This window comes from Lissotriton vulgaris, chromosome 7 (assembly GCF_964263255.1).
Source record: "Lissotriton vulgaris chromosome 7, aLisVul1.2, whole genome shotgun sequence".
Classification (NCBI taxonomy): domain Eukaryota; kingdom Metazoa; phylum Chordata; class Amphibia; order Caudata; family Salamandridae; genus Lissotriton; species Lissotriton vulgaris.
In genome coordinates, this window is record NC_141695.1 from 1,610,146,650 (window position 1) to 1,610,168,154 (window position 21,505).

A 21,505-nucleotide genomic window follows, 5' to 3' on the forward strand; every position below is an offset into this window, starting at 1 on the left:
GCTGAAGCAAGCTCCTAAATGAATAGCCAGATTGTAAAAAATCGTATTCAGATCCTACTCAAGATATGCCCAAAAAATGTGGAATGCAATCCAAGTACACGTCAGGATTTCGCCCCTTCCCGTTAAAAAAAACTGCAGAATAAGTTCCTAAAAAGCAAACACCTAGATGCCTGAAACCTTGTTTTTTTTCTTTTCAGTGTAGAATTGCTTACTCTACGTTTTTCAAGACTGCGATGTCTTAGACAGCTGGGTTAGAGAAAGCGGAGGCCTCCAGTGCTCTTAGGAGCACTGAGAGAGCCTGCTCTATCCAATCCTGGTGCTGCTCTCATGCTGTGAGAGCAGCGCCAGGATTGGGTAGTGCCGTTTCCTGGTCTGGAGCTTCCAGGAGGAGAGAAGACACCTGAGGGAGGACAATGTAGCGTGGCAAGTTAGAAAAGTAAGTCAATGTATTTATTGTTATGCCCCTCCCCCACCTCACCACCCTCCGTAGAAGCCAGCCGCCACTGACTACAAAGAATGGAATGTTGAACTTGGAGTAGAAGGTCTATTCCAGCAACCCTCAATGCTGTTCTGCCCAAAAAATTGCCTTGTCTCATTGAAGGAAGTTCTGCATGCACCTGCCTGCTTCTTAACCAACACAAAACCTGAGAACCTCATTCCAGTGTTCTGCACTAAATAGGATTATTTTCAAAGCCTGATGCTTGCTCAAAATGTATTTAATCTAGAAAGCCCTCTATCTAAATATCCCTAAATATTTGAATAAGAAACTCAGTCTTATGAGAATCCAGGACTCCAAGGAGCAGAAGCAAACTCCTACTAGACTACACAGAAGGTGAAAAATCTTATCCATATCCTACTCGGGATAAGCCCCAAAATCTGGAATGCAATCAAAGTACACGTCAAAAATTCACCCCTTTTTCATTTAAGAAAAAACTACACCCGAAACCTTGTTTTTATCCTTTTCAGTGTAGAATTGCTCACTCTAAGATTCAAGACCTCAATGTCCCTATTAGAAACTCGATGATGAAAATATTTTACCAGAAAAGTGTTATGGCTCATGGTACCATAATCCAGATGTTATGCTGCTGGTGAAAACTGAAGATGCAGTTCACAAAATAAACTGAAGTATCAATATCTGAGAGAAGAATGAATGTAAAAGAGACGAGATGATATTGAGTAATGGAATACAATTGTTAAAGAAAATGAAGCCATTTAATTTAAACTGCACCAAAACTATAAATAGAAACATCCTCTGTAACTCTTTCTTTAAGAACCACTGTCAATTTCAACTCGATGTATGGCGCTCTGAAAACCACAGGCCTTAAGCCCACGCTCTATAAAATAACTAAATACATTAATCTTTGCTCTGACTTCGTTATGTTGTTGTCCTGTACCATCTTTTCCTGGCGCTTAGAGACCTGCAGGTGATTAGGCGCGGTATAAAATTAAAATAACAATAACAATAACAATTAAAATGGCTATTCTCTTATTCTTTCCGCCCAATTCTCATACAGCAAGTCCCGAACTGGCATCTACAGCTGCAGCAGAAAAGACCTCTGACAAGCAGTGCCGGATTAAACCCAGTGGAGGCCCCTACCCCGTCGAAATTTCAGCCCCCCCACCCCGCCTCACAAATTATCTCCCAATACGGTTTTAATTATAGCAACCCACAATTTTGATAAAAACATTTTAATACACAACACAAAACATTAACAATTATTAATGTTATGAAACAAAAATTGAAATTTTAAAATTGTAATAAACCAACAAAACTTTAAATATTTGATGGGTACATTACATTTATACAGTATTTCCTCTATAGAGTCTTTAATGTAAAGTTTTCATTTCTTTGAGATGATTCCTTTTTGTTCGATCTTTTGTAAACAATTTAAGAAAGATTGATTGTAATTTTCTTTCAAAATCAAAACAATATTATTCTGATGCGTTTTAATTGGGTCCCTAAAAAGAGTGGGACCCATAGGCTGGTGCCCACTTTGCCTATTTGGCAATCCGTAACTGCTGACATGGTGGCCTGGCTCCCTGGCACAGGCTCACTCCTGGTACATGGGCCAGCTGTCGGCACTACATGAACAAATTTACTGTAGGTGCAGATGCACAAAAAACAGACAACCCTGCCCTGGTGCCCTAATTTTCAGCTCATCCGGTATCATTACCCATGCGAACTACAGGAGACTTGTGAAATGCCACAGACAGGGACTGTATGCAGGCTGTGCCACTTAGCATATTATTGTGGTAACCAAATGAGTGGTCGTGAGGGGGCGGGGGGGGGGGGGGGGGTGTTGAGAAATGTCATACCAATGCGGGTGGGGGAGGGCACACTGCTCAAACCAGCCTCCATCCATCCAGTACCTGCAGGGTGGGACTTCTGACTTTGACCCAAGGTCTTTAGTGGATATTTTCGCCTGGCTACCTTCATTTGCCCTAAAAATGACTTTATGGCCACAGAGCGTAGCATGGACATTCAATCAGCGTTGTCCGTTAAGGCTGCAGGGTCTCCCACAAACTCAAAGGGCTGGTTCCTGATAATAGTGCATTTTTGCATTCATCCAAATCAAAGTCTGTAGAAAGCCTTAATAGTGTGATGACCAAGCCACTTAAGCCAAGATGTGTGAAGCATTGCAGGAAACGTGTTTGGTCGGTGATGCTGAATGCAGCAGGTGGACACAAAATAAGTGTAACAAAATGTAGTAGTAGTATACTTGTAAAGCGCACAGCTGCCCCAGCAACGGGGCGTCCCGGCGCTGTATAACGCAATGGAACCCTTCCTGGCTCTCCCTGTGAGATGCCCCTCCTGGGCACCACCAAGGTGAAGCCAGGCATCCTAGTATTGTTGGGGCCATTGTGGAGATTAAGCAAGCTAGTGCCCAGAGTTGCAGCGTGGGACCAATGATTAGAGTAGGCGCCGAGGCGATAGAATTATCGAGTCCGTGGACATTGAGCCCAAGACCCTGCCGCGTCGGGAATTGAACCCTGGTCCCGGGCCTGATCTCTGCTTCAGGGTCTGCCGCTTCTAACCAGTGAGCCACACTTATCCACAAAACATCACTATCCGCTGTCAATCAAGTAACGAGGGGGAGAGTAGCTCCCTGCTCATACTTGGCCAAAAAACAGTCTGATAGAAGTCAAAGAAATATGAGCATTCATTCGCTTGGCTGGAAATGGGAGTTTGGAAATTGACCTGAAAGGAGCATTGCTTAATTTGTGGAATTTTTATTTTAAATGAATACGTGGCATGGCCCTCGTGAGGCCACTTTAGCTTTCACCACTAGTGCACCTTCCAGCGCTGCCAATAACAGTACCAGCAGAACTACTAAGCAGCACACTCTTACAGGTATGACGATTCAGACTATTCCAGGCCCACAGAGCTATAAGAATGGTATGGGCTGCAGGTAGTCATTTTTTATGTATTTTGAATTAATAAACAACTGTTGTTGTCCTCGTCTCTAAATTAGACAAACGGCGCCACCATGTGGCAGACTGTCATAAGTGCTGGTGTTGAGAATTAAGTGCCAGTGCCAAGCACCAGAAACCACAGGTTCAAATAAAGCATTGAAAATTAGCCGGATCGCCAGGCACCAAAGAAGGTTTTTTCAGCAAGAGGGAGACCACACCTGATTTCAGGATGTTGAAGACAATATAGTGGCTATGGCGTTGACAATCACGCACCACATCCACTAAAGACACCTGAACCCTTTCTCCAATATTTCAGCTTCACTGGATTCAGTCTTTGAGTTCAACCCCAAACCCTGCACCACTGTTCACACACCCTCCCCTGCCCTCCAGGTCTCCCTGTCCTCATGCCAGTCTCCGTGTTCAGTGTAATCAATGGTGTAGCATGGGTGTTATGAGCCGGGGTGGAGGCAAGAAGAAGGACCACCATGTCCGTTGGTTGGGTAGTAAAATACAGCCATAACTGGGGTTTAGTGGGCCCCCAACACTCCTGGTCCCTGGTGCCACTGCATCTTCTGCACTACTGATAGCTACGCCCATGGGTGTAATATTTACCGACCAACATGTCCCAGTCAGTTCTTTAAATGGGCCGGTACTGTACAGTACTGAATACCAGCACTTTTTAGGTCGAGCCTAAAGCAGCGCATGCGCTGTTTTCCCCTCTGCCTCCGTCCGATCACTTTAACTTTCGTGGCTTGGCTTGTTTTTTATACTGCTGGGGTGATGCAAAGCTCCTTATTTTTTACCTTTGAAAAGCTTGCAATGTCCTTGTTTCCCTTGCCTTTGCAAAGTTTGTGTTTGCATTTTGAAATAACTGTCGTTTTATTGAGAAATAATGTCCCCCTCAGCCAAACTTCCATCCCTTTTCCCCTCTTTTTTTAAAGGAAAAATAGCCGCCAGGTCCAGCCTCTGTCCCTTGTTGCTAGTGCCAAAGTGAGGCGGCCAAACGTGCCAAAGTGAGGCGGTCTGTTTTTTCACAGCCCAAGTCTGCACCATCTCTTCGACAGATGTGTCAAGCTCGTGAGCAGGTGAGAACGTGCCGGCCTCGTTACTTGTCTCCCAGCGTGACAGCTAGGGCTGGCCCGTGCAAACAACAAACACTCTTCGTCTCATGTGCTGTGAAGGCCCAGGCGCGGCGCTCTCTCTCCCTCCACTGCCTTTCATGCAGCTTGGCACGGCTCTGCATCTGCAGCTATAAAGGCAAACATACTCCTTGGAAGGGCTGCAGCCCACACGCTGCATGATAAATACTACACATGTCAACTGTGAGACCAGAACACACCAAGAAAGGGTCGATAATTACACTCTGGGTGCCAGTGAGGGTGGAATGGGGTTCACCTCCACCCCTGTGCTTTCTCTAGAGACCCCTATGCTCGCACTTTTGAAAGTGCCAGATGCCAAGCTGCAGGGGCGCTCCTGCGTCACCAGCCCAGACATGAGGGGCAGGCACTCTGAGGCACAGTAACCCAAGACTCAGGGGCGTCAATGAAAGTGAGCAGCAGGGGGTGTCACTGCAGCACAGACGTCGGCTCCTTTCACAGTCTCAGCTTAACAGGACTCAGGCACTTTACAGGGCAGCTCCCTGCATGGTTGACCAGCTGCTTGAGGCTTCTATCTCGGGGGCAGATTCAGGCTAAAATGTAATCACTTACACAGTATAAAGGGAAATCACGTCCACCACATCACCTCCACCACCACCACGTCCACCACTACCACGTCCACCACCACGTCCACCACATCCACCACCACCATGTCCACAACCACCACATCCACCACGTCCACCACCATCCCCACCACGTCCACCACCATCCCCACCACATCCACCACCACCACGTCCACCCCCACCACCACGCCCACCACTACCACATCCACCACCACCATGTCCTCCACATCCACCACGTCCACCACATCCACCACCACTATTTAATCACTTAAACAGTATAAAGGGAAATCACGTCCACCACATCACGTCCACCACCACCACGTCCACCCCCACATCCACCACCACCACCACATCCACCACTACCATGTCCACCACCACCACGTCCACCACATCCACCACCACCACGTCCACAACCACCACATCCACCACCACCACGTCCACCACCATCCCCACCACATCCACCACCACATCCACCACCACATCCACCACCACCACGTCCACCCCCACCACCACGCCCACCACTACCACATCCACCACCACCATGTCCTCCACATCCACCACGTCCACCACATCCACCACCACCATGTCCACCCCCATCGTCACCACCACCACCACGTCCACCACCACCACCACCACATCCACCACGTCCACCACCACCATGTCCACCACCACGTCCACCACCACCACGCCCACCACCAACACGTCCACCACCACCATGTCCACCACTAATACCACCATGTCAACCACCAACACCACCACATCCACCACCACCACATCTGCGACATACTAAGGAACTAGCTACCTTTAAAAAGCTCCTCAAAACTCATCTGTTCAAGCAATCTGTGTAAACTTTCTGTCTTTCTTATCACTGACCTCCCTCCGTGCCAGGACACTTGTGAGTAGCAGTGTGCATTACAAATCTCTATATAACATAACATACACCACCACCACGTCCACCACCGCCACGTCCACAACCACCACCTCCACCTCCACCACCACCACGTCCACCACCGCCACATCCACTACCACCACATCCACTACCACCATATCCACCACCACCACGTCCACCACCACCACATCCACCACCACCAACCCACCACATCCACCACGACTACCACCACCATGTCCACCACATCCACCTCCACCATGTCCGCCACCATGTCCACCACCACGGCCGCCACCAAGTCCACCACGAGGCCACCACCACATCCACCACCACATCCACCACCACCACATCCACTACCACCACCACGTCCACCACCAACATGTCCACCACCACATCCACCACCACGTCCACCACCACCACGTCCATCACCACCATGTCCACCACCACCACATCCACCACAACATCCACCACAACATCCACCACAACATCCACCACCACCCCCACCATGTCCACCACTACCACATCCACCACCACCACATCCACCATGTCCACCACCACCACGTCCATATCCACCACCAACACCTCCACATCCTCCACCACCACCAAATCCACCACCACCATGTCCACCACCACCACCACGTCCACCACCACTGTGTCCACCACCGCCACGTCCCCCACCACCACCCCCACCATGTCCGCTACTACCACGTCCACCACCACCACATCCACCAACACCACTATGTCCACCACCACAAACGTCCACCACCACCAACACCATGTCCACCACCATGTCCATAACCACGTCCACCACAACCACCCGTGACGGGTAAACGGCTGTACATGGGACATTTAAGGATGCATTGGGTACAAGAAGACTGGAATAGGGGCTAGAAGTATACACCAGACCCAACATACATTTTGAAGAGGCGCAATGTCATAGGGGCTCCTTTAAAAGCACTCACAGCATCTCTACCTGACAGTGACATACCTGCACGAGCCACTCACTCAAAACAAGCATTGGCATAGCCAATAGGTCTAGCATTTGGGACCTTATAAGTGTTTAGCCATGCAACACTTGTCTGTTCGGGGCACGGGTTCGAACAGTCTTTGTGGTCAGCTCGTGATTTCTTGAGCTGTAATGTCTATGAGAGCTCTGGTAACAGCCCATAAACAATCTGTGTTGTTGCTGGGGCCTCATTCCTGCGTTTCTGTCAGTCTTCAGAGAGCCTTCGTGGAATGCGCTTCCTCGAGATGAGCACAAGTTTTATAGGGTCCTTTTGTTCCACCCAAAGAATCCCTTGTGTCCTCTTTAGAAGTGGAGTGGGGGGCGGGGCGGGGGGTTTTATGACCCTTCTGTCCGTTTGCCTGGAAACCCTTTGCAGACGTGAGCTGCATCTGGTGCTATGTTAGTTTTGTAGCACATGCCTACAATTCTGGAGCAGTTTTCCTTCGATTAGTATCCCTCTAAATACAGCATCCGCTATTTTGAACTCTGGCTGATTAGACAGTTTGGACACCATATCCCCCCCAATCCATTTTAGAGTGTTATATCAGTCCGGTCTCCACGTGAGCAAACAGAATCAGTAGCACTCTCAGCAGACCATAATAAATGCACCTTCCTTTGATCTTCACCATTACTCCAAATTTCCTGCTTATAGGCTGCACACCGGCTCCATCGCTCTGTGTACTCTGCGGCAAGGCCAGGGAGACGACTAAGACCTTTACAACCCCCCATCGCTCAGCAAAGAGGCCAAAGAGTTGACAAGCAAATAGTCTTAACACCGTTATAGTCCGCATCACTTGGTGCGCTCAGCACAGAGGCCAAGGAGTGAGTGAGCAGGTATTGTTGACACCGATATGGACACGCACCAGACACTGCCTCACCTATCCAGCACAGCAGCCCACACACCTGATGCTGCTCGGTTCTTGATGGGGAGACATAATATTAGAAACTAATCAGGGACCCGGCCGATAAATTTGGAGGCAAAAAAGAGGCCGGAGGCATGTGCGGTGAGGCACACCACACAGCAGTGTCACTATGCACAAGCATTTCCACGTGTGCTCTCTTTGTGAGCTGTGGTGCTTTGGGTCAAGAATAAACTTTTACCCAGCAAGAGCTGTAGTGTTGTCTTTGGAGCGCCTCGTGAGTGAAGAGGGAAGACAGAGGAAGTGCAATAATGTGCTGCATACATGTATGGACTCAGCTGAAAACCAGCTAGGGCTTAGAATGCTACATTCTGTAGGGATATGACAGCCTGAATTAGCCTGAGAACCTTCCTCTACTGACACTACAATTGCTATTTAACCACCCTTCGAGCATTTTTTTCCCTCACTGCACCACACTAGCACCAACAAGGCAATTCGCGTCTGAGGGACACTCACACCCCTTGTGCACGCTTTGCCACCAGGCACACACACCACCAGCCGTCAGTGCACGGTTTCAACAGGCACACGCACACCACGGGCCGTCAGTGCACACTTTCACCAGGCACAGACACCGCCAGCCATCAGTGCACGCTTCCACCAGGCACACACCACCAGCCTTCAGTGCACACTTCCAGACACACACACCACCAGCCATCAGTGCACGCTTTGCCACCAGGCACACACACCACCAGACGTCAGTGCACGCTTTCAACAGGCACACACACACCACCAGCCGTCAGTGCACGCTTTCACCAGGCATACACACCACCGGCCGTCAGTGCACGCTTTCACCGGGCACAAACACTACCAGCCGTCAGTGCACACTTTCACCAGGCACAAACACCACCAGCCGTCAGTGCACGCTTTCACCAGGCACACACACACACCACCTGCCGTCAGTGCATGCTTTCACCAGGCATACACACCACCGGCCGTCAGTGCACGCTTTCACCAGGCACACACACCACCAGCCGTCAGTGCACACTTCCACCAGGCACACACACCACCAGCCGGCGGTGCACACTTCCACCAGGCACACACACCACCAGCCGTCAGTGCATGCTTCCATCAGGCACACACCAGAAGTCAGTGCACGCTTTCACCAGGCACACACACCACCAGCCGGCAGTGCACACTTCCACCACACACACCACCAGTCATCAGTGCACAATTTCTACAGGCACACACACCACCAGCCATCAGTGCACACATCAATCGCAGTATGGCGCACTTTACTTTTAAACATATTCATCTCAAGCGCAGCATGCCACCATTGCTACAAACATAAATGCACATTTTTTTGGCCTACAATTTATAGACTTTTGTTGCAATTCGTGTTGCAATATTTAGCAATGCCAATAGCTCAAATTTAATTAATGCGAGCTATTGCATTGCAAATGCTTGTTTATTTTGAGAGGGGCAGTACCTGCACTTCTCAAGGGAGACGTACAAAGGTACAAAAGGTACAGAATTCTTTAATTGCATGATTAGTTAAAATCCTTGCAATAGGAAAAACACATTCAAAGCAGTCTAAGTTAAAAATACTCATAAATTACAAATAGACAGGATAAAAAGCCATTAAAACACATGACATTCCATTTCTGTGCAAGGTTAAAAGTACAATACACGAACCAGAACATTCCAATCAAACTGTTGTCAAGGGAGACATAATACTTTTAATTGGAGAGTACTACCACTTCTCAAGAGAGACATAATACTTTTAATTGGAGAGTACCGCCACTTTTCAGAAACAAGCAGGTACTCCGGTACAGAGTAACTGCACTTCTATTTTTCCATTTCAAGCACTGGTCCCAGTACCAATAATTCCTTCCCTCTTACAACTAGACACGGACAAAATTACAGCAATATTAGATGGAGATCATCGAATAACCTGGTGGAGTGATGATATCGGGTAGTTGGATTGGCAGGCATTTTTACCTCTCAACTGCAGCCCTGCTACAGGACATTACGTATATCACAAAAGGTTCTAAATCTCCCGTCCCCAACAGTTTCCATGTAGCATTTGATCTTTTATATTGGACCAGGGAACTAAATTATAGAGGACATAGGTTTATTAACTTCCAATACTTCATGGGCTTGATAGAGCGCCATGTTGTTTGAAAAATCATAGGGGTGCATCATAATCGCCCGTAGTCAGCACCCGCATATTTAGAGGACCCTACTAATGTTTGGTTTAGAAATGTAGGACTAATCGATGGTGTTATAGTATATAGAATTATGCTCATACCATTTATTGATTAATGTAGTGCTTAGTTGAGAGAGTAATGTTTTGGATAACTTAGAATTAATTGCTCTGTATATGCAATGTGCCTCGAGGTTGAACGTGCCAAATTAAAGCTGCACGTGTAGGTTGCTTAGTAAGAAAATGATGCTTTAACATGAGAATAATGTTCGTTAACATAGAGTGTAATGTTAGGATTTATTCATGAAATGTTTATTTTGTAGTATTAGAAATGCATTTAAAAGAGTAAAGGCCTGAGAGAAGAAACGCTAGCAGAGGCCTAAATGTGGGTTTCTTAGCAAGACTAGAGATGCTGGGTTGGGAAATGTGCTTTGGGAAAGAGGTTGAATTGTGAATTGAAAGTTAGAGCGTGTAGAGGGATTCGATCTCATGCATTTCTTTTGCAGGTTCAAGGTCATGGAACTAGTTGGGTAGAATGAGCCATTGTTTAGAGTAGGAGTGCGGACGAAGGGAATGCGCTGGCAGGTGCATTTGCAACATTTGGCAGAGAAGATGCCTGGGATCCAAGGACACAGCAACGGTTTTTGGAAGAAGAAGGTTCGACACTGGAAAAGTACGAGAGTCTGTACCTGCTGAAGGGGGGAGTGTCATGGGCGTACTCATTGTTTTGGGGATTTTGTATTAGGGAAAGTGCCTTGAGGGTGGAGAGTTTGTTCGGTCTTAGTGAAGCTAGGGTTAGGTTCAGTTGGGTTTAGACTGGGTCCTGTCTAAGGCAGTCCAATTGGATTTGCAGTTAGACATGGGTCTTAGTTTGGACTAGGCAGGAGAAACCAAGGAGCATCTTCGAATGAGCTTGTTAGTTTGTTCTACTTACTTGGAAAAAGTGAATGTCCTTCTTAGGGAGGCTTCACAGCTGACACTTTTTTCTCTTGCTTGGGAGGTATGTTAAGTAGGGGTGTCACTTTAGAGTTAGTGTAGGGACAGACTAATCTTTTCTTTCCATTGGAACAGATGCAGTCGAGGGTTCCAGTGGGCACAGTGATTGCATGCCTGATGCTTTTAAAATTAACTTTGCTTTTTATTCTGAGTCGTCTGAGACTCCTGCGTAGGATTATGTTTGTATTATTGCCAGTTTATTTCTTGAACCTCTTGCTGAGGTGTTTGTATGTCCAGTTATTTTTGGCTTTGTAATAAAATCTTTAACTTTTCCCTCGGGGTCAGTGGTTCTTCAGATTAAAATGTATTGATTTTGGGAATCTGTCAAAGGTGCATTGAATTAAAAGAACTTCCTTTACACTTCCATGCATACTAAAGAGACCAGTCGTCCGTCGACCTGGGGATTCCTCAGAGTGGTAAGGTAAAAATCTAGGTGGGAATCCCAGCGTCATCAGGCTGATGCTTGACACGTGACTTGCTCTGCCCAAGCCCCAGCCCAGCCAGACTTCTGCTGACCACAGTCTGTCCGGAAATATCTAGATATCCTCATAGGCCAATACGCTGCTATGACAAAAAGTTTCTACTGGCTAACTAAGAGGCCTCACAAGCCAGACTATAAACTTTATAAACCATTCCTTCTTGAGCTTCTAGGCAGCAAGCAACCAGCCTTCACAACACTCCCTGGGATAGCTTAAGAAATCAGAACACAGTGCACCCTGGGCTGATGATAATATGTAAAATACGGAATAACCCTTCTCTGCCGAGGTGCCCCTGAATGAAATGCCCATTTTTGGACTGTGCCCAGGACTGTTTCCAGAAACTTCCTCGACCGCCCCTGCTCCCTCCCCACAGAAGGCCAGGAGCGTTCTTCACAAGATTGGGCACGCCTGTGGCTTATCGAGGTTAGCTCCCTGACGTCAAAGAATTACAGCCCTGTGGGGAGGGGGGGAGGGGGGGGGAGACTTTGGATTTGAGCCTGGCACAGGCTGACAAAAGGAGAGGGCAAACATGCTAAACTACCGCCCCAAAATAAGCAGCCCCCTTTAAGATAGATGTAATCCATACCTTTGATTGTTATAAAAGAAATAAAATCCTAACTGTTTTTAAAATCAGTACAGATGTACAGAAGACAGAAATCACACAAGTGGTCGGTGGCGGGGTGGGAGTGAAGAAAGCCCAGCCTTGGCTTACTTAACAACACAATGTCCTGCAAGATGGCAGGCCCCTAGGGTGTCCAGTGTAGTGCAAGCCTCCTGTGCAGTTCCTGGCCTTGCCTGCTTCAATAGCAAGGCCAAGGGTTGGTCACAGCATGGACCCCCCTCAATATGTTGACAGCTGCACATGCATTCATGCATATTATTGACCCCCCCCCCAGTCGCCCATGAGGAAAACCCTAATTAACTATGTCTCATCAAACACCAGAGAACACCCCTTGCTGTCCATTCACCTCCAATGTGAGGCGGCTTCAGTCCCCTCCAATCAGCTAGCCTCCTCTCTCACCTTAGAAAAGTCCGGCCTCCTCCCCCCCACCTCCCCCCCCCCCCCCCCCCCACCCCCCACTTTTCTTTCACAGGTTCCTGCAAATACCTGCCAGTAACGGCTCACTGCAAAATATCATGGGACCAAAATATTTGACGGTAAGTATACAGAGGTAAGTGTAGGATTAATATACTTAATTTCACATTTACGTGCCTTGGAGATATATATAGCTTCATGGTATGTAGCTATGGAGCAGAGAAAATTAATCTAACGTACCTCATGTACTTACCTCCGTGATATTTAGCCCTTGACTTTTAGGCCTAAATGTTTTAGCCCCACAATATGTTTGTTCTTGATATTCTGACATACAACCCCTCCATGACTATCAGTAGCTCCAGTTGCTCTTTAAACAGCCCCTGCTCGTTCTTCAACAGCTTGCTGCCTTCTATCCACAAACAGTCTCCCAGTAACTAGCCCTAGCCCTTTTCTGTCCTCGCATACCATCAGTGGCAGCTCTTCCGCTATGGCGGAGGAGCGCCGCCCCACTGCTTTTAAGCAGTGCGAAATAGAAACATAAAACGCTAATAACTATGAGTTATTATCATTTTATGTTTCCTGTTGCTTTGCAGGAGGGCGGGTGGGCAGTTCTGTTCTGCTCTCCGAGCAGGGCGGGAGGAGTGGTTTGCCCAATCCTAAGTGCACATGACTGTTTGGCCGGCACTCTCGGCCGCCCAAAACAGTCATGTTACAGCATGCATGGAGAACATGCCCAGGAGGCCCCCATTCCCTGACTGAGCGTTGAACCAGTATGCTCAAACCAATCACAACGCTGCACTGCAGCATTGTGATTGGTCAGTGGGACCTGGCTGTGCTTCCAGTTCTTCGAATTCGCCGAGAACAGGAGCAGAGACGCGGGACCCAGAGGCAAGGTACGTTTTTTTTTAATATTGCGCACCCCTTTCTCGTGAACCCCGAGTCCCCCTATTCCCCACAAACCCCACCCCCCCTCCACCAACGAGCAATGCCGGGAGCCCCTGCGCATACCTATCAACATTTTTAGTCTCTTAGGAGGGTGGGTTGGTGGGCTTTTGAAGGGTGATGTCAAGTGCTTAGTTAATTTGTAAACAAACAAGTGCAGAGGACCAAGATATTGCTCAGGAGGCCACTGTAGGTTTCACTGCCTACTGGAACCGACATCACGGCACGTACAAATGCTCCATATCAAACATCACAATCCTAAAAATGTGAAAGTTTAGAAAATTTCAGGCCACTCAAAGCAGTAACAATGGCCTGGATGCTCTAGTATTATTTTATAAATGTGCATTTAATTGTTAAACTGATGTGCTCCAAACCGAACAAAACAAACAGCGCCACCATGCCATGGGCTGTCATAAGTAAGTGCTGGTGTTAATAAGTGTGTGTTGGCCACTGGAAAACCCCAACACAAATTAAGCGCTGAACCATTGGTGATGACAAAAATGGCTGAAGGTTTTCATGGCTGTGATGCCACTGAAGATTATGGGAATCCTTTTGTTTTTTTGTAAAGTGAAGCTGAGGATGAGTTGAGGGGTAGGCTGTAATAGGGCCTCCTACCATAATAGCATTAGAGTACTAACTCTGTTCCCATCTGGCAGACTCCTGCCCCAGTATAATGAACAGCTTCTTGTCCCACCTGCAGCGAGTAACACTTGTCCTCCTCTTCTTGGCCCCAAGGCAGGGACCCTGCTTCCTCTCTGACACACTTACATCCCTAAATCGCTGGTCTCTCCCCTCTAGTAGCCGTTTCCTCCCCTCTGACATCCTCCCACCACTGGCTGCTATCTTTCCTATCACTAAACCCCATGCGCTCCTTTGTAAATGTAGTGCTTATATAGCGCACAAATCACCCCCGAAGGGGTCGCATGGTGCTGTACACATACCGCTGTGGAACCCTTCCTGGCCTTTCCCTGTGAAGTGCCCACTCCTGGGCACCCCCAAGGTGAAGCCAGGCATCCTAGCGCTGTTGGGGCCGTTGTGGAGATTAAGCAAGCTATTGCCCAGAGTTGCAGAGTGGGACCCATGATTAGAGTAGGCACTGAGGCGAGAATTATCAGGTCCGGGGAAATTGAGCTCCGAATTGAACCCTGGTCCGGGCCAGAACTCTGCATCAGGGTCTGCCGCTCTAACCATTGAGCCACACTTTTCCATTTCTCCTCTGTCAACACATCCTTCCAGCTGTACTTTGTAAATATTGTGGAACCTTTTGGCCACTCTACCAAACAGAATCTTTAACTGTCACCCCTAAGTACTTATTGAGTGTAGCAGTCACAGGTGATGGGCACGGCACTCATTTTTGGGGACCGGGACTTATTTTTAGGTCTCGCCTGTCGATGCGCATGCGCATCGAGCAAGGCGAGAGTATTGGGACTTATCCGCTCTTTATCCACACTGCAAGGAATCGTGGCGATTCCTTGCAGTGCCCGTGACTTTTAAGCTCAATGCGCATGCGCATTGAGCTTAAAAGCGCGTGCACGTCCGTCTTTGTTTACCCGCTCCGCCCCCTCCCCTTCCCGCCGTGTCGCATTTCTCCTCCCCCCTCCCCTCTCTTCCCTCCGGCTTGTTTGTTTATTTGACCCGCTCCGCCCCCTCCCCTTCCCGCCGTGTCGCATTTCTCCTCCCCCCTCCCCTCTCTTCCCTCCGGCTTCTTTTTTGTTTATTTTACCCGCCGTGTCGCCGTGTCTCCGATCCTTTCGCTTGAGGAGAAAATAACGCTAATATACAATTGCGGCACAGTACACGTGAGCCTCGCCGAGCTCAAGCGCCCCAATGCTGACAATCAATGCATCACTTCACTCGAAATGGCAGAGCAAACACCCGCCCCCCAGCACGCACCACCAAAAGGAATGCTGTGACCCCCAACGGAGCACCACAATGGCAATTACCTCGTACAAACAGCAGCCGCCAACACGCAACTCTGAACGTAAACCCGTTCAAAATAATGCCCTACTACTGAACCCCGCCCCCTTGCATACTATTGGTTACCAGGACGTCGAGCCTCCAGGAACCATCCAGCTACTGCACCAGGCGGTGCACGCATGCCGGAAAAACTCACGGACATTGAGAGGAGGTAAGCTCCAGGGACTGACACGCTTGACCCGCTGCCTTTAGTTAGACAGTTGTTTGGTTTTAAAAAAATATCCACTTCAATCGGACTTTCACTTTCACTTTCCTGCCACGCTGTCACCACGCCGTAATCAGTTATTTGATTTTAAAATTAAATCGCACTTTCCTTTGGCTTTGACGTTTTTAAACATGAGCATTTGCACTATTTTTATGATAGAACACGTAGCCATGAACCGGCCCACTATGGCATTGTTGAACACCCGATTGCGCTTGTACAAGAGAACATGAGAACATGGCATGCCGGTATCTCACTCACGTTTTCACAGGTCACACGTAATTTTAATATGAGACATCCCATACCGTAGCCACCCTCACTCACCCTCACTCACCCTCACTCACCCTCAACCCCTCACCCTCAACCCCTCACTCTCACTCATCCTCACTCACCCTCAACCCCTCACCCTCACTCACCCTCACCCTCCCTCACCCTCACCCTCACTCACCCTCACCCTCACTCACCCTCCCTCCCTCACCCTCACCCTCACCCTCACTCACCCTCACTCACCCTCACTCACCCTCACTCACCCTCACCCTCACTCACCCTCACTCACTCACCCTCACCCTCACTCCCCCTCACTCACCCTCACCCTCACTCTCCCTCACCCTCACTCACCCTCACTCACCCTCAACCCCTCACCCTCACTCACCCTCACTCACCCTCACTCACTCACCCTCAACCCCTCACCCTCACTCACCCTCACTCACTCACCCTCAACCCCTCACCCTCACTCACCCTCACTCACCCTCACTCACTCACCCTCAACCCCTCACCCTCACTCACCCTCAACCCCTCACCCTCACTCACCCTCAATCCCTCACCCTCAACCCCTCACCCTCACTCACCCTCAATCCCTCACCCTCACTCACCCTCACTCACCCTCAACCCCTCACCCTCACTCACCCTCTCCCACCCTCACCCTCACTCACCCTCACCCACCCTCACTCACCCTCAACCCCTCACCCTCACTCACCCTCACTCTCACTCACCCTCAACCCCTCACCCTCACTCACCCTCAACCCCTCACCCTCACCCTCACTCACCCTCACTCACCCTCAACCCCTCACCCTCACTCCCCCTCAACCCCTCACCCTCACTCACCCTCAACCCCTCACCCTCACTCACCCTCAACCCCTCACTCACCCTCACTCACCCTCACCCTCACTCACCCTCAACCCCTCACCCTCACACAGTGCAATAGGTCTAGGAGCATTTGAGTTAGAGCTTTTAGAAATGTTTATGGCTTTTTTTTTTAATTCTTTAGCATTGGCTACAGGAAACAAAAATGCTAAAGATTTACAAAAAAAACCATAAACAATTCTAAAAGCACTAACTCTAATGCTGCGAGACCTATTGCATTTCCAATGCTTGTTCAACAACTGACTTTGACCCAACTCAAGGGAGAGCAAGGTAGAAAGAAAGAGAGAGAGACAGAGATAGAGGGGGGAACAATTACAAAGGGAGAAGGCTGGCTGACAAAAAAAGAACCTGCAAGAATGAGTTGAAGAGACAGGGACTGGACTGGATCACATAAAGTGAGCACTGGAAGTGCTAACTTAAGACACGGTCTCTGCCACAGTTTTTGACTGATTAGAGTCTTAAATAGTGGAGCTGGATCAGCGGTATTTTACCAGCTTAGATTGTGGTAAATGGTTGTTGTGCGTGGAACTTTAAGGTAGTGCTGTATTTTTGCTGGAAATGTAGCAGCATTTGTTAATATCTCTAAAGTGATTACAGAGCACACCCGAACACAATGATATAATACAATTCAAAATAACAACACAACTAAAGCTAACCCAACAAAACTAAATGCAACCCAACAAACAGAGTAAAACACAACAAAAATACACGCAAACGCACCAAAAACACAACATATACCCTCATAACAACAAATTAAACATGATATATGTACAAAAAAGTCTTGTCAACCTATACCTACTCCACAAATGTACTTTCATAAGGTGGTAGTAAAAGGTATTTGCGCCAAGGACTGCCTAGTTATATCACCGAGAACATCAATCAGTCAAAAATGTTATGTGATCCAGCCCAGGTAGTGTGGGATGGTGGAAGAAAGAGGCGAGGGGTGGAATTAAAATTAAGCAGTGTTTGTACTCGGCAACTGTCCTCGCACAGCCTGTGAAGCGCCTAGCAACAACTTTGAGCCCCTTCTCTTCTGTTGTTTTACATGTTAGGCACTGTCACTCGCACACAATGTCCAAACTCCCCCTCACTCCTTGCAGCTATAAGGCACAATGCATACCCACCTCAGATCAATGACACACCGGTACAGAGGCCCGCTCGCAGGGGTCACACAATCCCTTCTGTCCTCACACAATGCCGGCTCTTTCTTGCCGCTGCTGTCAGCCTTCTCCTGGTCTCCCCCCTCCCTTGGGATGGAATGTGCTCCGAGCCGGGGTTACTGCTGGCCAAACTTCTCTCCAGGCCTCAAACTTCTGAGGAGAGCGGGGCGGCTCGAGAACTTTATACACTGCTCCAGGCGCTGCCCCTCCTCTCGCGGCCGGCCCCGGGGGGAGAGGCGGCGTGCAGGGGTGATGATGAGGGGTTGTGTCAAGCCGATTCCCTGCCTGCTCTGTGGGTGAAGGCCAGAGTAACTCACGCGTGGGCGTTCGACATCACCCGCCCTCGGCACCACCGCCAGCATTTGTTTCAATTTTCCAGGATTTTGGGACATTGCAAGTTCTGGCGTTCTTGTTGCTGTCAAGACCTAACGAGCGTCGGGATCTGTGTCTCTAAACTCTTTAGTGGCGCAGTGGTCCCAGCAGGCACTGAACCGATGCCAGACCCTAGGATGATTTGACCATGTGTCCTCCTCTTTTGACAGCTTTAACTTTTTTGTGAGCTGGGGCTCCCTTTTTAAATTCCCAAAATATTTTTGGTTTTTTTTTTGTTGCAGTTCTATAGAGCGCGAACTCCACCTGAAAGAATCAGAGCGCTTTACATGAGCACCATTTGCATTACAGATGGACGCGTTTTATTATTTTTTGTTTTTTTTAGGCACGGGGAGATGAATTGATTTGCCCAGAGTCACAGGATGCTTGAGCCTCCCGCCAGACTCGAACCCTGTTCCCCAAATTCAAAGTCGGTCGCTCTAGCCGTTAAGCCACACCCTTCCCTACAACCTTCTCCTAGACCTAGAGAGTTGGACGGTAAGAGGACAAAGGTAAGAAAATAACAGATGTTTCATCTGTTCAACGCGCATTTTCCGCCTCATTTAAAGTAGGTGAACTGCTGCCAGCTGTGACGTTGGAAACAAACTTAGGGCTGGCGCTCCAAATCAGACATGGCTTCCGGAGGCTCACCCTGTGTAGGGCGGGCTTGCTGACACCTTGTCTGTCATGTTTTTGCCTGCCCAGGGCTACTTTGTGCAGAAAACGTTCAGCACGTCGGGATATTTTTTTTATTTTTTAAAACAGCACGCATCACACACCTCCCGCGGTGCCCTGCCTTGGAATTTCTCTTTGGAAAAACACAAACAACGTGGTCATTCTTGCTATTTCATTAACCCATGGTGAAATGGCTGACTGTATGTTTTCATAAAAAGTGTTCCCATTGTGTCAACAGACGCACCTTGGCATATAATCCAAGTGGGTGGTTTAGGCCACCCCAGCGACTTTGCACCTGACGGCTGAGGGCAAAATGACCTTATAAATCAAAAGCATGGATAATGCAAACAATTTCCCAAGGGTCAAGGGGCCGTATGTATGAAGTTCAAATGAGTTCGCAAACTCCGAAGTTCGCAGAATTTCGACGTTTGCGAACACATTTTCGCTAAATGGTATGTATGTAGCAAATTTGAGTGCAAAATAAGGAATTGCAAATTTGCGATTCCTTATTTTGCGATTGGATTTAAGGAATCGCAAATTTTGCAATTCCTTAAATGCAATGTATGAAGCACCCAAGTTGTGCGATTTCTCATTAAGAAATCGCAAATTACCACCAACTTGAAGTTGGTGGTAAGTTGCGATTTCTTTCAAAAAAGCACTTTTTTGGATTTGTGAAGGTGACATGTGGCGCACATACATGCCCTCAGGGCATGTGAATTTCAGGGGTGCATCAGGGTGTCCTTACGACACCCTTGCACCCTTGAAATTATTCTCAATTTGTGATTCTCAAATTGCGAATTGCAAATTGAGAATAACTTCACATTCATTCCTATGGGCCTCCTGGCCCATAGAAATGAATGGGGAATTATTCCTTAATTGCAATTTGCTAATCGCAATTAAGGAATTTTAAGAAATCGCAAAAAAATGCGATTTTCTACATACATACCAATTTACAAATCTCAAGTAGCGATTTCTAAAAAAATCGCTATTTGAGATTCGCAAATCTGGATGTTGATACATCTGCCCCAAAATGTTTGGTCTGTGCTATGACCAAGGGTCGCATTGAAAGGGGGGGGGGGATGAGGGGGGCTGCAGGGGAAGCGAAGCCTGTACATCTAGTGGCTGAATTGCGCATTATGAAACCAGAAAACCTGTGTTCAATCCCAGCTTCTCCACTTGACAAAACTGTTTGTGCTGCTGAGAGGGAGAGCTAGGTGGCTGCGGGGACTGCTGGATTGCATCGCCCAAGAACTTCACTTCTCGCGGCCCCCGCTCCGCGGGAGCCGCTCGTGTTGAAGAGCAGTGGAAGTGCTCAGCTGCTGAATTGGGACAGAGAGCGCCGGAGTTGGCGTTGCCGTTGACCTAACACGCTCATCGCGGGACTGCGAGGACCAGCATGCAGAGCGGTGTGTGATCTGCCGCATCTGGTCCTCTTCCCGCCCCACCTTTCGCCTGGATAAATCCCATTGCGGTCCTCGCCTACCTGGTGCTGTTTGTGCTGCTGAGAGGGAGAGCTAGGTGACTGCGGGGACTGCTGGATTGCATCGCCCAAGGACTTCACTTCTCGCGGCCCTCGCTCCAAGGGGGCCGCTCGTGTTGAGGAGCAGTGAAAGTGCTCAGCTGCTGAATTGGGACAGAGAGTGCTGGAGTTGGCTTTGCTGTTGACCTAACACTCTCATCGCGGGACTGCGAGGACCAGCATGCAGAGCGGCTTGTGATCTGCCGCATCTGGTCCTCTTCCCGCCCCACCTTTCGCCTGGATAAATCCCATTGCGGTCCTCGCCTACCTGGTGCTGTTTGTGCTGCTGAGAGGGAGAGCTAGGTGACTGCGGGGACTGCTGGATTGCATCGCCCAAGGACTTCACTTCTCGCGGCCCTCGCTCCAAGGGAGCCGCTCGTGTTGAGGAGCAGTGAAAGTGCTCAGCTGCTGAATTGGGACAGAGAGCGCTGGAGTTGGCTTTGCTGTTGACCTAACACTCTCATCGCGGGACTGCGAGGACCAGCATGCAGAGCGGCTTGTGATCTGCCGCAGCTGGTCCTCTTCCCGCCCCACCTTTCGCCTGGATAAATCCCATTGCGGTCGTCGCCTACCTGGTGCTGTTAGTGCTGCTGAGAGGGAGAGCTAGGTGACAGCGGGGACTGCTGGATTGCATCGCCCAAGGACTTCACTTCTCGCGGCCCCCGCTCCGAGGGTGCCGCTCGTGTTGAGGAGCAGTGGAAGTGCTCAGCTGCTGAATTGGGACAGAGAGCGCCAGAGTTGGCGTAGCCGTTGACCCAACACGCTCATCGCGGGACTGCAAGGACCAGCATGCAGAGCGGCTTGTGATCTGCCGCAGCTGGTCCTCTTCCCGCCCCACCTTTCGCCTGGATAAATCCCATTGCGGTCCTCGCCTACCTGGTGCTGTTTGTGCTGCTGAGAGGGAGAGCTAGGTGACTG

The 21,505-nt window shown here is 48.9% G+C and overlaps 1 protein-coding gene across 1 annotated transcript in view; it reads right to left on the minus strand.

Annotated features, from left to right (window-relative positions):
* PLTP (phospholipid transfer protein) overlaps positions 1 to 18,181 on the minus strand; it is a 258,838-nt gene extending 240,657 nt beyond the window's left edge. The window contains exon 1 of the mRNA XM_086932536.1: positions 17,989 to 18,181. The gene's annotated coding sequence lies outside the window, so the exon portion shown is untranslated. The remainder of the gene's footprint in view (positions 1 to 17,988) is intronic.
* Between the last annotated feature and the right edge of the window lie 3,324 nt (positions 18,182 to 21,505).